We start from the raw sequence: 13,269 nt of genomic DNA, 5'->3' as shown, positions 1-13,269 counted from the left end.
CATCGTTCACAATTGATTCATGACAGGTAACTACCGCGATACTGTGTATTGGCCCTAAATATCATAGAAACTATATATGATAATGTAGACTCATGCTCCAATTTTTGTAATGCATTTTAATGATGTACAATGACCCGCAAAGTAAATTTTCATCACTGAAACTATTTATCTTTGAAGACCGAGAACTATCAGGGAAGTACTTTTGCAGACTTCTAGCAATTGTTAGCATGCTAACAATCGGGCCAATACTGATCATCTTTAGTTATTATCATTATTTTTATTATTATTATTATTATTTACCAGATTTATATAGCGCTCTTTTCATGCTTAAGCATGTTCAAGAGCGCTTTACAATGACAACAAAATGACAAAACCCTTAAAATATGATTAGAAAAAAGTAAAATTGACGCAGCATAAATATTAATCAAATAATTATCACCTTTGAGATGAAGTGGTTTCATTTCTTTTTTGGCTAATAGTTATATACGCTGAATTATTTGCTTTTTGTAAACAGATCAATATGCAGAGAAGAAGGTCATACTTGAACAGTATACTATTAACTATAAACAATCGCAAATGTTATCCATATATGCCAGAACGTCGGGGTTTTTTGGAAGATGTGAAACTGAAATAAAGAGAAATCTCATAAATTTGCGGATGATATAATCAAGGAGGTCCGACATTTCATCGTAGATGCATATGTGTTATGCTTAATGGATCACCTATAGAAAATCCCAAAATGTATTCAAATCCTATAACACATGCATATATAGGTTTATTATGAGATGGACCAGGGAGTTGCCATAACAACTCCCTGGATGGACCAATGGGGGCGACCCTACTACATAGAAATTTCAATTCATTCCTTTCGAATAACAATTTATCGAAAAGGTAAAGGACACAGTCTTCAAGAAATATCTTGTAAACCTAAAGTGTATCGTATGGTTTGTTCATGCTATTATTTAGTATACACGCCTCCGAAGATAGCGCTTAATTTGCACATATATGTGTCTTTAAATACTACTCCTATACCTCTCGAGTCGTGCGGTCTTTTGTAAAAGCATGGAGCTATAGCTCCATGGTAAAAGTATCTTGACCGAACCTCTTATGTACTCATCTATATCAAAGTGGTTTCGTTTTACCATGCACACACATAATATAACAGAAAGCGATCGATTTCAAAGACCTACTTATGCAATTTAAGGAACATAATTAAATTAAACTATAATCAATTTACAGCTAAAAAAATCAACATTGATTAAATGAAATTACAATTATTAAGCCATACTAATGGTGAGATGGATTACACACTCGGGGGAGATAATCTTTCAAAGTCCTGTATATATGGCAAAGGAGAATATAGATCGCATTCACACATTGCCATACGAGTGTCTGGTTAAATTGTCCATTAATGATCTGTTAATAAGATTTGACTTATTGAGTTAGTTTAATTCATTAATTTAGATTAAAAGAAATATTATTATAATGATAATAATAATAGCATTATCAAGATTCCTTTACAAACATTATATTTGAAAAGATTGAAGAATGTGGTCTTAGAGTCTTAATTCGTAGACGCTTTTCACCCCCCTATATAGCCTAACGGTTGGTCAAAATAATATCTATGCATGGCTTAACGCGTTCACCACCCCGTTTTGTATCGACTGTGGACTTGTGGATATAGCCCAGGCACAGATAATGGACTGCCAGATTTGCTGAAGCTGATTACAGCGGCGGCACTACAATATAAGGACTGGGATAGGGAGGGAGGGAGTACGATCTACGTTACATCCTTTCAATATCGGTCAGTATTTGGTACTTTTTTTATAAAAGAAAAGTCTGCCAAGATAATAACCTGGTCACGGCAAGTCAAAGAACTTGTTCCAATCTCAACACCAGGCCCCTTACTTCGAGACTGTAACAGTTTATGATCATGACGATGTTAGCTGGTGCCACGAAAGGAAACGCACTATTTCGAGATTTTAACCGTACGCGTCTGTACACACAGACAGCCACTCTATGATTGAGTACCGTAATGATTTGTGGTGGCGCTACGAGAGAACGAGGAATATTTCAAAATTATGCAGGAACTTTCTCAAGTATTCGACCCGGGACCCCACACGAGGGCTTAGAAATAAACTCCATAGGAAAGGAATTGCTCTGTCACATATGCAGGATATTTTTTGCTTTAACCTCGCTAAGAGAGAGAAACAATTGAGCTTGCGACGGCTTCGTCCCTCCCCCCCTCCCCACTACCCCTCACTAGGGCACCGAGAAACCAGAAAAAATCACTGTAATTTATCTTTCTATAACAGGTATTTTTGCGCTCCAAAAATCGCTAAGAGGACGAACAAGAGCATTAGCAACAGCTGTTACGTTTCAATAAATATACCTGTCCTGGGTTAATGGTCATCGGCAAATAGTCCCAAAGTCTGGTGTGTTCAAACATACTAAACTAAGGTTTTCATATTGAAGTACATTCCTGTGGGTTCAAAAGCCCTCTTTATTAAGACTGGCCATAGGGGCGATGAGGTAACGACAGGTCTCAGATAGAGCGATATTTGCTTTGAGATTGGTGGTAAAATCGGGAAATCCAAAGAAATTTTGTTTGAAAACTATATCAATGTTAAGCTCAAAGATGTTCTGAATGTTAAAGACTATAATTCATGGTTTGTGTATTGAACGTACCTCTTACACTATGTATTAATGAGTCTGCATTGACGATAAGTTAACTTTGTACGTATTATATCTCGAAGATGTTAGCAAAAGCGTATTATATTGTTTTGACATTAGCATACACTGAGTGGCATTGTTCCGTACTTTTCCATTGAGACAATAGAAAGAGTGTTAATTAACTGCGTCCTATCTTGCCCACCCAAGTATATTTTGGTGTCATTTTGTACAAGTTAAAGATAAGAAAAGAATAAGAAGTTTCCTTAAATTTGATTCATACTTTTCAGGCTTAATTATCAGAATCTTGTGTATAAGGTCAACGAATCTGCTAGGAATTAATTTTTAACAATTGCCAAATATATTCAAGGTACTAAGGGACATCCTCTACACGCCGAGCATAATTTTCTGTGTGATAAAACAAATTTAAATTTTAAGCCTGAAAGCCAAATATCACTCCACGTTTTAGAATATTACTCTTTAAGAACTCTTATCATTTACAGATCAGCCCCTTTTGTACAGAACGGCGCCTGAGATCCTTGCCGATAACCATTGGAAGGAATTTTATGGTTTATTATTTTCTTAATCTCTTAAATATTTCTATTTCTTAGCATGTATTCTTGATGTTATTTATTGCTATAATATTTTTAATCCTATTTATGAATTTTCTGTCAATATGCTTATCCCTGAAGTGCTCCTTTAAGACTAAACTTAACGATGCCGCCAACTCTTTAGTGCAGGAGTAAATATTGAGGTTAATCCATTGTTTGATAAACTTTAACAACTTACCCAAATTAGTTTAATAAATATAATTTTTCATGAAACCAAATCAACATTGGATGACATTGCAATACCACGTGTCCTTGATATATTGGTAATACAATATTTGTAAACATCTCATAATTGGAAACCGTAAACAGGACTTACATTTTATTTTTGAGCTGTATTTTGCATCTGATGAAGTGCTAGACTAAGTAGTTCAGCCACTTTAATCAGTGATATTTCTCAAAACTTTAAAGTAGTAAAGATATACAGACTTACATTATGATCTGATAGATGTGTTTTTCTTAAAGGTCTACAAGGGACAAAAATTAACTTTATACATAAAATGACGTAATCTGGATTGCTTCTGATATGAATATCGACACATGCCCTTTAATTCTAAATTTGGTCATCGGAGGGTGAATTCTAATTTGTATAATTCTCTTCTTTTTCAACTTATAAACCAAAGTTCATGTTACTTGTTTGCCTATAAGACATATATATATATATATATAGGTGGGAAACATGTTCACCACAGAGTACATATATTTCTAATGCGTAAACGCCACCCTCTAGGTCATCGAGTTAACGCACAAGCAAAACTACTTAATTTGCTTGCTTCTCTTGTCCAGCTAACGGCAACAGTTGTGATAATTACAAATTAAATAAAGTATTTTTCTCGTCGGTTTTAAAAATGGCTTCGGTTATCTTCATTAATTATCGCTTGCAGAAATGTCTTGAAATCACCTCGAGTCAAGATATAATAAAACAATGTACCTAATATATTAGAGGGGGGGGGGGGGGAAGAAGTCAAAAAGTTAAAAAGGTAACATGGAAAACCAAAGGCATGATCGGGAGCCTAGAGACAATATTTTGTTAACTGAAGAAAAATATTTGTTCAAATTAAAACGTCGGTAATAAAGCACCTACTCACCTTAGAGGGTTAATATGGTGGATTGGATGATTAGAATTATCCCTGCGTACCCCTCATCCTCCAAGGTTAGACAATTCTTACATGTGTTTCTAATTGGTGCAATGACGTTTTCTTATAGTTAGCCCCCAACATAATCAAATTAAAGGAATATTCCATTGATAAAATAAAATTAATCAATAAAGTCACTGTAATTGGTTTTTTTTTTTTTTTTTTTTTTTTTTTGTGGCCATTTACTAGATGAAAAATCGCGAAGATATGCCTTTTTAAATGCATGTTTTGCTATATAATGAATGTATATCCACCAACTGTTCATGGTAGGTAACAAAACCATGCCAAGTGATCAGAAATCTGTTTCTGTTTTCTTTATACAAGGATAACAGTCTGCACAAAAGAAGATATTTAAATTTAGGCAGAATTTTAGTCTTGATATGTGACAATTTAAGAAGAAGAATAAGAAAAATATAAAGGATAACAAATTTGGTGCGGGTAATGTTTCTATAGCTATTCCAATTATCAAAATATTCAGTTTTACAAATGAAATAAATGCTTGGATTGCTCCTTTAAGGCTTCAGATGATGCCGTTGATTCCTCGGTACATATCTTATTGTTAATGTTAATCCATTGTTTAATCAATTATGTAATAACTCAACTAATCTGTCGCCATATAAAATTATATGCTTTCCATTGAGTTTGTGTTGCATATGAAACCAATTGATGTAATGGACTGTGTGTTCGACTATATATTGACAACTCTCAGATGATTACATGGTCAGTTCTCAAGAAACCAAAAAATTAAAACAGCAAAAAATAGTCTACAAAATATGAAAATAATTTTGTGTTTAAATTAAGCCATCCTTTAAGCGAATATATTGTAATTCATAATTCACCTACAGCATAAACCAAACGGCATCTTAAAGCACGTCTAGGCGTTTCGCAGCGATATAAGATTGCAATTACATAGATGCATATATCTGTCAAAAGTTAATTGCAATTAAACAGAAATGTATATTCTTTTCCTTTACCATGTGAAAGTGATTTATCCACGTGACAGGGAAAGATTCATAATAATTAATTTAAAAAATGTACATTGTAAATATTTTTTAATTCAGAATTATTACACTGAGAAAATATCAAGAACAATAGCATAAAATGTGGTGATATGATCATCACATCCAATGTGGATCCATTTCCTGGCATACGAACCCATTCCCCCCCCTCGCTCCCCCCCCCCCAATAATTTTCACAGCTGTGATTACACGCTAGGTACAGTACGTGCCACTACAGGCGACAGTTTTCAACACCATATACGGAACCTATGTCGTGGTTCCTCTGGTTTTATGTAAACAGCCGTCCGTAAATTTATGTAAAAGCTTTTCGAGTTTCACCAATATTTTTCGAATTCGGTCAAATTGTCCAAACTACTAAGACCAGGGGCGAATCTATGATTTGAGAAAGAATGTAGTGCTTCCGTGGGGTCGTTGGTCCCCAGACTCCCATGAAGGCGGGATCTTAGAGTCCTCGCCAAGGAAGAATAAAACTATATTAGAGGTAAAATGGTGCATTCAGACTGATGCATGATGATGTTAAGGCTATAAATTTGGTCTATTTAAAGGGTGTGAAGACTTGCGAAAAAAGAAACGTCTAATGCCGGTAATCTGACCTAGTTTCGAATTTGGAGTAACAGAAGTTTTAGACACCACCATCGATCTAAGAAAATACACACACAGCTTGCTACCGTCGGTCATTAGACATAGTGTACAGTCAGTACATATACAGCTGCGGTCAATACCCACATCACAGTGTATAAACGATAAAGCGATGGACAACTCAGGTCCAGCTAAAGATAACAAGGTATCACTTTTCATTACTGTTTGCATTTTGTAGTGACACGAACAAAACGTCACTTGCAAGCAACAGAAAGTTAACTTTTTCAGATGGCCGCGCACGGTTTGGGGCGAGTCTTCAAAGTACATCTACGCAAACGTTTGTGCAAACTAACGAGGCTAAGGTAGGGGGGGGGGGGGGGTTGGGCGGGTAGGGAAGGGTGCTGGATACGCGCCGGAAAACACCTTTCTTAACGTTTTTACCAAATGAAAGTTAATGAAATACTAAGTGTACGTTCTCGAATACCGAACCTAAGCAGTTCGTTGCCCTGTCAATATTTATAGTATATTAAGTATATGTAACAGCAAATTTGAAAATTTTCTCAATATCATTTACTACATTTTTTTGAAATTAAACTTACTGAACAGGCTAATGACCAGGTACATTATTATTAAAACAGCTTTTATGGGATGAGTTTGGTCAATGTGGACAATATGAAGTACAGTTCATTATCAACTTTTCCTTTTTAACTTTTTTCTTATCTCAAATAAATTAGGAACGAGGTTTTCAAAGGTTCTATATTTTGGATTGTGGAATATTCATCTTTCATTAATTAGTTGAAAATAAATGTACTTGTCAACACTTTCCTGTGATTTACTTCTAAAACAGTGTATATCCATTATTTGTTATCTTTACATTTTGAAGTGACGTTTTATCTCCACCAAAACAATAGGGTTCTTTTATGTCTGATACCATTTTTTTTTTATCATTTTACGCGAGGCAACACAGCACGCACACAAACACGCAAATATACAGCTGACTACACCTGGCCACACATGCGTGCGAAGGTGGCTATGATTTTAACTGCTCAACATGGGAAGCAAAAAATAAAAAGCAACAACAAAAGAACACACGAAATATAAAGGTTACCACCATTCTACTACATTTTATTGTTGCAAGAGCACAAAAGATTAATTAGTATGACACTGGGAATATCACCTCCATATTCCCCAACTTGAACACTATTTACATATGGTAGCAAAACTTTTTATAACAATTCAAGACATTCATTGCACATTCTAGAAAAAAAAGTAAGAAAACTATTTCATATAAGTTCACTGAGTATCAGCCAACCCCCTCCCCCCCCCCCTCCCATCTTATTCCTTCTCCTCCTCTCACCCACTCTCATCCATCATTTAATATAATAAATCCATATTACAGTGTCCCAGCCACTAACATACTGCACATGGTCGCTACATTATGTAAATTAATACAGACGATGATCATAAAACTTATCACATGATCAAACGCCTATGCACAGGGTCAAAGTACTCTTGCCATATCGAACGATCTGAAAGTCACAGCCCTGTCTAATCATCACTAAAAGTGAAGAGAAGAAATATGCACGCCCGAAAAATTGACTGCATTTAAAAGCAACGTCATATAGCCATGGGGATATGATTGTAGCAGTGAGTAGGACAAACCTCATAAAAGTGGCAAAGGGGGCCGAAAAAAGGGGGTAGAATGATGAATGAAAAGTAAGTGAGTAACAATAATAAAGAATGTTTTATATCTTTGTTCTCAACTGTAATTCTTTGTTGAATTTCTTTGAATCTCTAATGAGGTGAATTAGTCATCAGTTATATACGCTGGAAATACAAACAAAAAATTGGTCAACTAAGACCTCACACACACATACACTTCTAAAATTCTGTGCTTCTCACACACAAAAGAAAATTTTTACTTTGCGAAGTTTGAAATGTTGCCAAAAAAAGGTTGGATTGATTTAAAGTAGCTTTCTGCATTTGGTCTGCAATTTTTACACTGTAAAACCCAACACGTCAAGACAACTTGAAAAAGTCGAGGTAACCCGCTGCCTTAACTTTTTTAAGTTCACTCTACTAACCCAGAAACTCCATAAGTAAGACTTGACAGTAGTGGTTACAACCAACTCACTGGTTTTACTTTGTTACACTTCATGTTCATCAGTTGTGGCAACATATATCAGCAAAGTCCAACAAATTTAATCTTTATCTGTTTTTGAGAAAAAGCTGGGCAAGTTGTGGTAACTAAAACATTAGAGCTGATACAGCATAGCCTTTCCTCGTTAAACTGACAAGACCAATTCAAGTTTTTCCCACTTTCCATTATCTCCAGAGTTGACTTTGAATATTTAAGTTGACGCTACTTGGCATATTCTAGGCAGCGGGTTACCTCAATTTAATTGAGTTATGACAACAGACAATTTTAGTAAAGAAAACTATATATTGCTAAGTTAACAACACAACTTTATTTTCAACCTCTGAAGTCAGTAACAATGTACTTTAACAAGGAAATAGAAGAAATAATCAAACGCATAAAAAGTGCCTAATACTTTTATCGGTGGAAACAACGCCAAAATGTATCAATAATGAGATACAGAAGAACATGGAGCATGGGTACATGCCTGCTGCAATCATTCATTTCCATGATTCATTTGAGATAGTAAATACCAATTTCAAGTGCATGTGTTCTTTGGTATGAAATACAGAAGTAAAATTAATATGTTATGGCTGCTGGAAATAACCAATGTTGTTAAAAGCCAAGAAGAAAGAAGTAACCATTCCTCTCAGCCATTTACAATATGATTGTTTTAGCTAAAGACTTTTAATTTTGTGGCAAATAGTTTTATAGGTGAATCATAATTACATCATCATGTAACTAGGCAACGATGCTCAAAACACCAATGTTTCATTAACTAAAGGAATGCACTTAAAGTTGTCATTAGCAAAGCTATAGTGATGCGACCAATTGTTCTTGCATCTGTTTTTATGACAAAGACTAGTTATGATGGATAAGAGCATTGTTCAATTGTGAAAACCAAGCATAGAACAGGAACTTCATCTTTTCAATGATATGAAAAATTTCTTTTCAGGATATTTTGATCCCTTGTATTAAAAGTTACCATGAAACTAGTTCCCATGAAAGCTAAGGATATGTTTGGGGAATCACATACAACCTTTCATCCTAGAAAGGGGTATATGAAATCAAGCCAGGGTTCAGCAAATAGCCCCTGTTTGGTCCTTTGTACTCAAAAACTTACATTTTAATCAGAAGATAAAGCAACTCTGTAAAACTCTTTTAATAATCTGAGAGGAAGCACAACAGTCTTTGCTCATGAAAACCTGCATGCAAAGTAAAGTCATAATGAAAAATGTTTGTTTTAGATCTTTACAGCAAAGCACTTTATTTTTACCCATTTGGAACACAAAATACTTTGAAAGAATTCCATTGTCAATCCTGTCTTTTGCCAGTTTTTGGATCCTTCAAACACTTGTACTACTGTGATTTGAATAGTTTCATCACAACACAGATATATCTGATGCATTTTCCTTTATCAGTATATATAATATTAATACTGACTTCCTGTAAATGATTTCACAGTACATCCCTTATTGGGCTTTGTTTAGGATGAACATGTTTGTAAGTTCAAATTTTGCAATTATTTCTGAAACATATACTATGATACCAATCACATTGATGCAAGCAAGCTGTTAGAAATTCTCCATAACTAAGCAAGTACAAAGTGATTATTTGACAAACAATGGCTCTGAATAAAAATGAAAATGTAAACTAGAGTTTAAGCCCGATAGAATTTTTTCAGACATTTTTGGACCCTTCCAACTCACTAGAGGTGTGGGCTATTATATCATTTCTCTGCCTGAAGAAAACATCGGCATATCATAAAATTAACTTTGTTTCGCTCTTTGATTATTACAATGATTATTATTAGTGCCTATTCACCCAATCAACAATTCTTCATAAGTTGAAATGTAAAAGCAGAGAAACAATTTCCCATGGCATCCTGTTCCATATTACAATTTGTTTCAACACATTTTCAAGATTTACCAAGAAACAAGATAATTACCAGTCAAATGGAGTTTTGCAATATCTCTCTGGACACCACATGAACTATTTAAACACTTCAGATGCATGATAACTATGAATGTTTATAATGGAATGTAATGCCACAGGCATGGTTTTAAATTGTTAAGAGGGTTATTTAAGTAGCCTGACGGTTTATTTTTTGTTAATAAATTACACTAAAACAGCAATATATTAACTTCTTTAACTAAAGAATATTATTGTTTAAGCTGTCAATTAGCAAAAATATTCAGCAGTCCCTTTTTCTTGAATCTATATCCAGGACACAATTTGTACTTACGATGGATCAAATAAACCAATGGTGTTGTTAACATATACAGTAGAATGCAAAAATGAAACAAACCAAAATTAAAGTAAATTTCCTCCAAGGTGGTAATAAAAACAGTGTAAGAATTTTGACCAAAGGTGACCATATTTGAATTTCTGGTATATTTGGGGCAAATACAGCATACAGTACCTTTATGCTACCAAAGGTAACCATATTTGAATTTCTGGTATATTTGGGGTAAATACAGCATACCTTTATGCTAGTTTTGCATGTAATATTGTACAAAATGTAACTGTTAAATTGTCACAAGGTAATTTCTAATAAAAAGTATGTACTCTTATTTACTGTATTTTAAGTATTGCTAAAACAAGAATATAGATGAATGAGCTCTTGTATTATCTGATCATACCATACACTACAGAATGAGTTATATAGCCTACCCCTGTCTCAAAGTGAAACAAGTTCTGAAACTTTTGTCTGGTTGACAATATTTCCACCATTCTGTCAAGGTGTTGGTCTAGTGAAGAAAAGAAACTGCTGTCCAGAGCAAGGTTGCTTAACCTCGAAAACTCAGCCTTCAACTGAAAGAATAAAATGAGAAATGTAGAAAACAATATTTAGTTAAGTTTGCCATATGAAAAGAAGATGGCTCCCTTTTGCCAGGTAGCAATATTATAGAAAGCCTTTTCCAAGGTGAGAGTATAAATGCAACTTGTAAGTGCATTTGTCGATGGTAGTCAACTGCCAATCGGAATCCTGGGTAAGACCATATATAATATACAGTTATAAACTAATTTTACAGGTATTTAGTGCAGATATTAGTGACAAACAAAATAAGTAATGGTGACTGACATCCATGGGTTAAAAAATACTAATTACTAATGCTAAAAAATGCTTAAAATGCTAATTACTGATCAGATCACCCTGCTGCACCATATTCAGACCACATACTTTGTATCTCTTTTTTTCTGTATTTTACCAAAATTTTATACATAAGAAATAAAACATCTCTAACACTAATCACCCACTGTGATTACTTTTATTACTCACTCTTTTATTACTCTTTTATTATACACTGCACTACTATATCATGAAAAATACAAAACAAAATGTCCAATTTTAGTGAAGGAGACAGCACCCCAATAAATTAATGAACAATTAAGGAACTTACTTCACTGGGAAGAAATAAGGCGGGCATCTTTCTACCATTTCGTTGACGGCTGGCGCATTTAAGACCAGGTCCTGTCTACGGTATGCATAGGTCCTTATCATCATTTTTTTAATCTGTCCATGTCCCTGTTTCTCTTTTGAACTTCTGTGCAAAAGTTTTCTCAATAAGACTCCATACTTGTTGCATCTTCTCCAATTGGAATGTCTGGTAAGTAATTTATTTCTGCTCTCTTTGGTTTTTTGTGTTTTGATGAAGCATTCCAGGGTAGGAGCGCTTCCTTGGGTTAACGTTTAGATGTAAACGTTTAGAAACTGCCTTCAAGGCTTAACTTATCTTTCAAAGTTTCCATAAGGTTCTCAACAGACTCTGGACGTTGCTCAAGGGACACCTTCTGAATGTCCTTTGGTGACAACACTACCCTCAATTTGTACATAGTATCAATTTCTGAGCAATCCTATGCATGAAAAGAGAACAATGTAAGTGAGTTAGAAGCTGGCTATATCGTCTCGTACACTCCCCTTAGAATTACAGTACTGTACCACATAGTAATATTTTAGCAGTAAGTGCAACAACCCATTCAGCTGCAGTATACCAAATGCACTGCATAAATATGCAGTATGGCAGCTGATCTACTGTACATCTACTCTTGGCTACTTGCATGAGTAGAAATTTTGCATGTAAATGTCATCCAAGTACTGCATCTTTCAACGTTTAGTAAGGCTCATGCTTTATCACAGACAACTCAACTTAGGGTAACTCCTATTGTTCTTCATGTATATCTACAGAGTGTTTTAACACAACCACTTTAGCTTCTCTCATAGTGTAGGAAGTTAGAAGGTAGTAATCTTTAAGATTACCTGGACAAACTACTTGATCATAGTTTTCAGTCTCTGTCACTTTGTATGCTCCAATGTGGCTCTGAAAAATAGATGTATGCAATTTTACTACAAGCCATCCATTGTTTTTATCAACAATAATAGTTTGTATATTTGCTAGTACAGAATGACCACTATCACTGCCAATCACAACAAACATATCTCTAAATTATACCTCATTCAAATTTGCTAATCAGTACCATGTATTAACCACATGAGCTCATGCTGATGAACCGAATGTTTTACTCCTTTGTCTCACACTGCGCAACTGTTAATGGTTAGGCCTATCTGTAAAGCTCTATAGCCTAACCTAATGCACAGCCTACGTTCAACGTGAAATGGAGCTTATAAATGTTGTAGGCTAGGCTGTTGAAATAGTAACTTTTCTAATCCAATTCAATCACGCATATAATTTCATGCTGCAAGTTTTAAACTTTGACTTGGGCTAATTTTAACAACATATTTCAGATTCAGTCGAATTTTTGCGAATATCATTACTGTATTGAGCATTAATCATTCTAAATACGAACCGTAAATCATCCAAGACTTGGAAAAGCTGGCCCCTGACGTATGTTATCTACTTAGTCGATATACGCGCGCGAGCGATCACTTACCGGTAATTTTGTTGAAAATACGCACAGTCTTCTCTTTCCAGTCGTTTTCATGTAGAAATGTTTTGATACTCGACCATCACAAGTTGAAACAACGATATCTTCATACGTTGATCTACGTTTCCGCATAAAACTTACGTAAATCATGTTGTAACGCTTATTTTAACATTATTGAGTCATCCTGACTGTCATAACCCTTGTTCAGAAAGCTCATCTACCGGTTGCGTTTT

The 13,269-nt window shown here is 34.7% G+C and overlaps 1 long non-coding RNA gene across 3 annotated transcripts; it reads right to left on the bottom strand.

The window, feature by feature from the left end:
- Nucleotides 1-8,461: 8,461 nt before the first annotated feature.
- On the bottom strand, nt 8,462-13,257 carry LOC139974807 (uncharacterized). 3 transcript variants are annotated; one of them, XR_011795573.1, is made up of 4 exons: nt 13,043-13,257; nt 12,411-12,471; nt 11,554-12,007; nt 8,462-10,963 (listed from the first exon to the last, which is right to left on the bottom strand). It is a non-coding gene; the product is annotated as an uncharacterized lncRNA (long non-coding RNA). The 3 variants fall into 3 exon arrangements; XR_011795571.1 differs by lacking the exon at nt 13,043-13,257 and adding an exon at nt 12,959-13,035; XR_011795572.1 differs by lacking the exons at nt 12,411-12,471; nt 13,043-13,257 and adding an exon at nt 12,959-13,036.
- Nucleotides 13,258-13,269: the final 12 nt, after the last annotated feature.

Source organism: Apostichopus japonicus, chromosome 10 (genome assembly GCF_037975245.1).
Source record: "Apostichopus japonicus isolate 1M-3 chromosome 10, ASM3797524v1, whole genome shotgun sequence".
Lineage (NCBI taxonomy): Eukaryota > Metazoa > Echinodermata > Holothuroidea > Aspidochirotida > Stichopodidae > Apostichopus > Apostichopus japonicus.
This window is presented reverse-complemented; position numbering and strand designations above follow the sequence as displayed.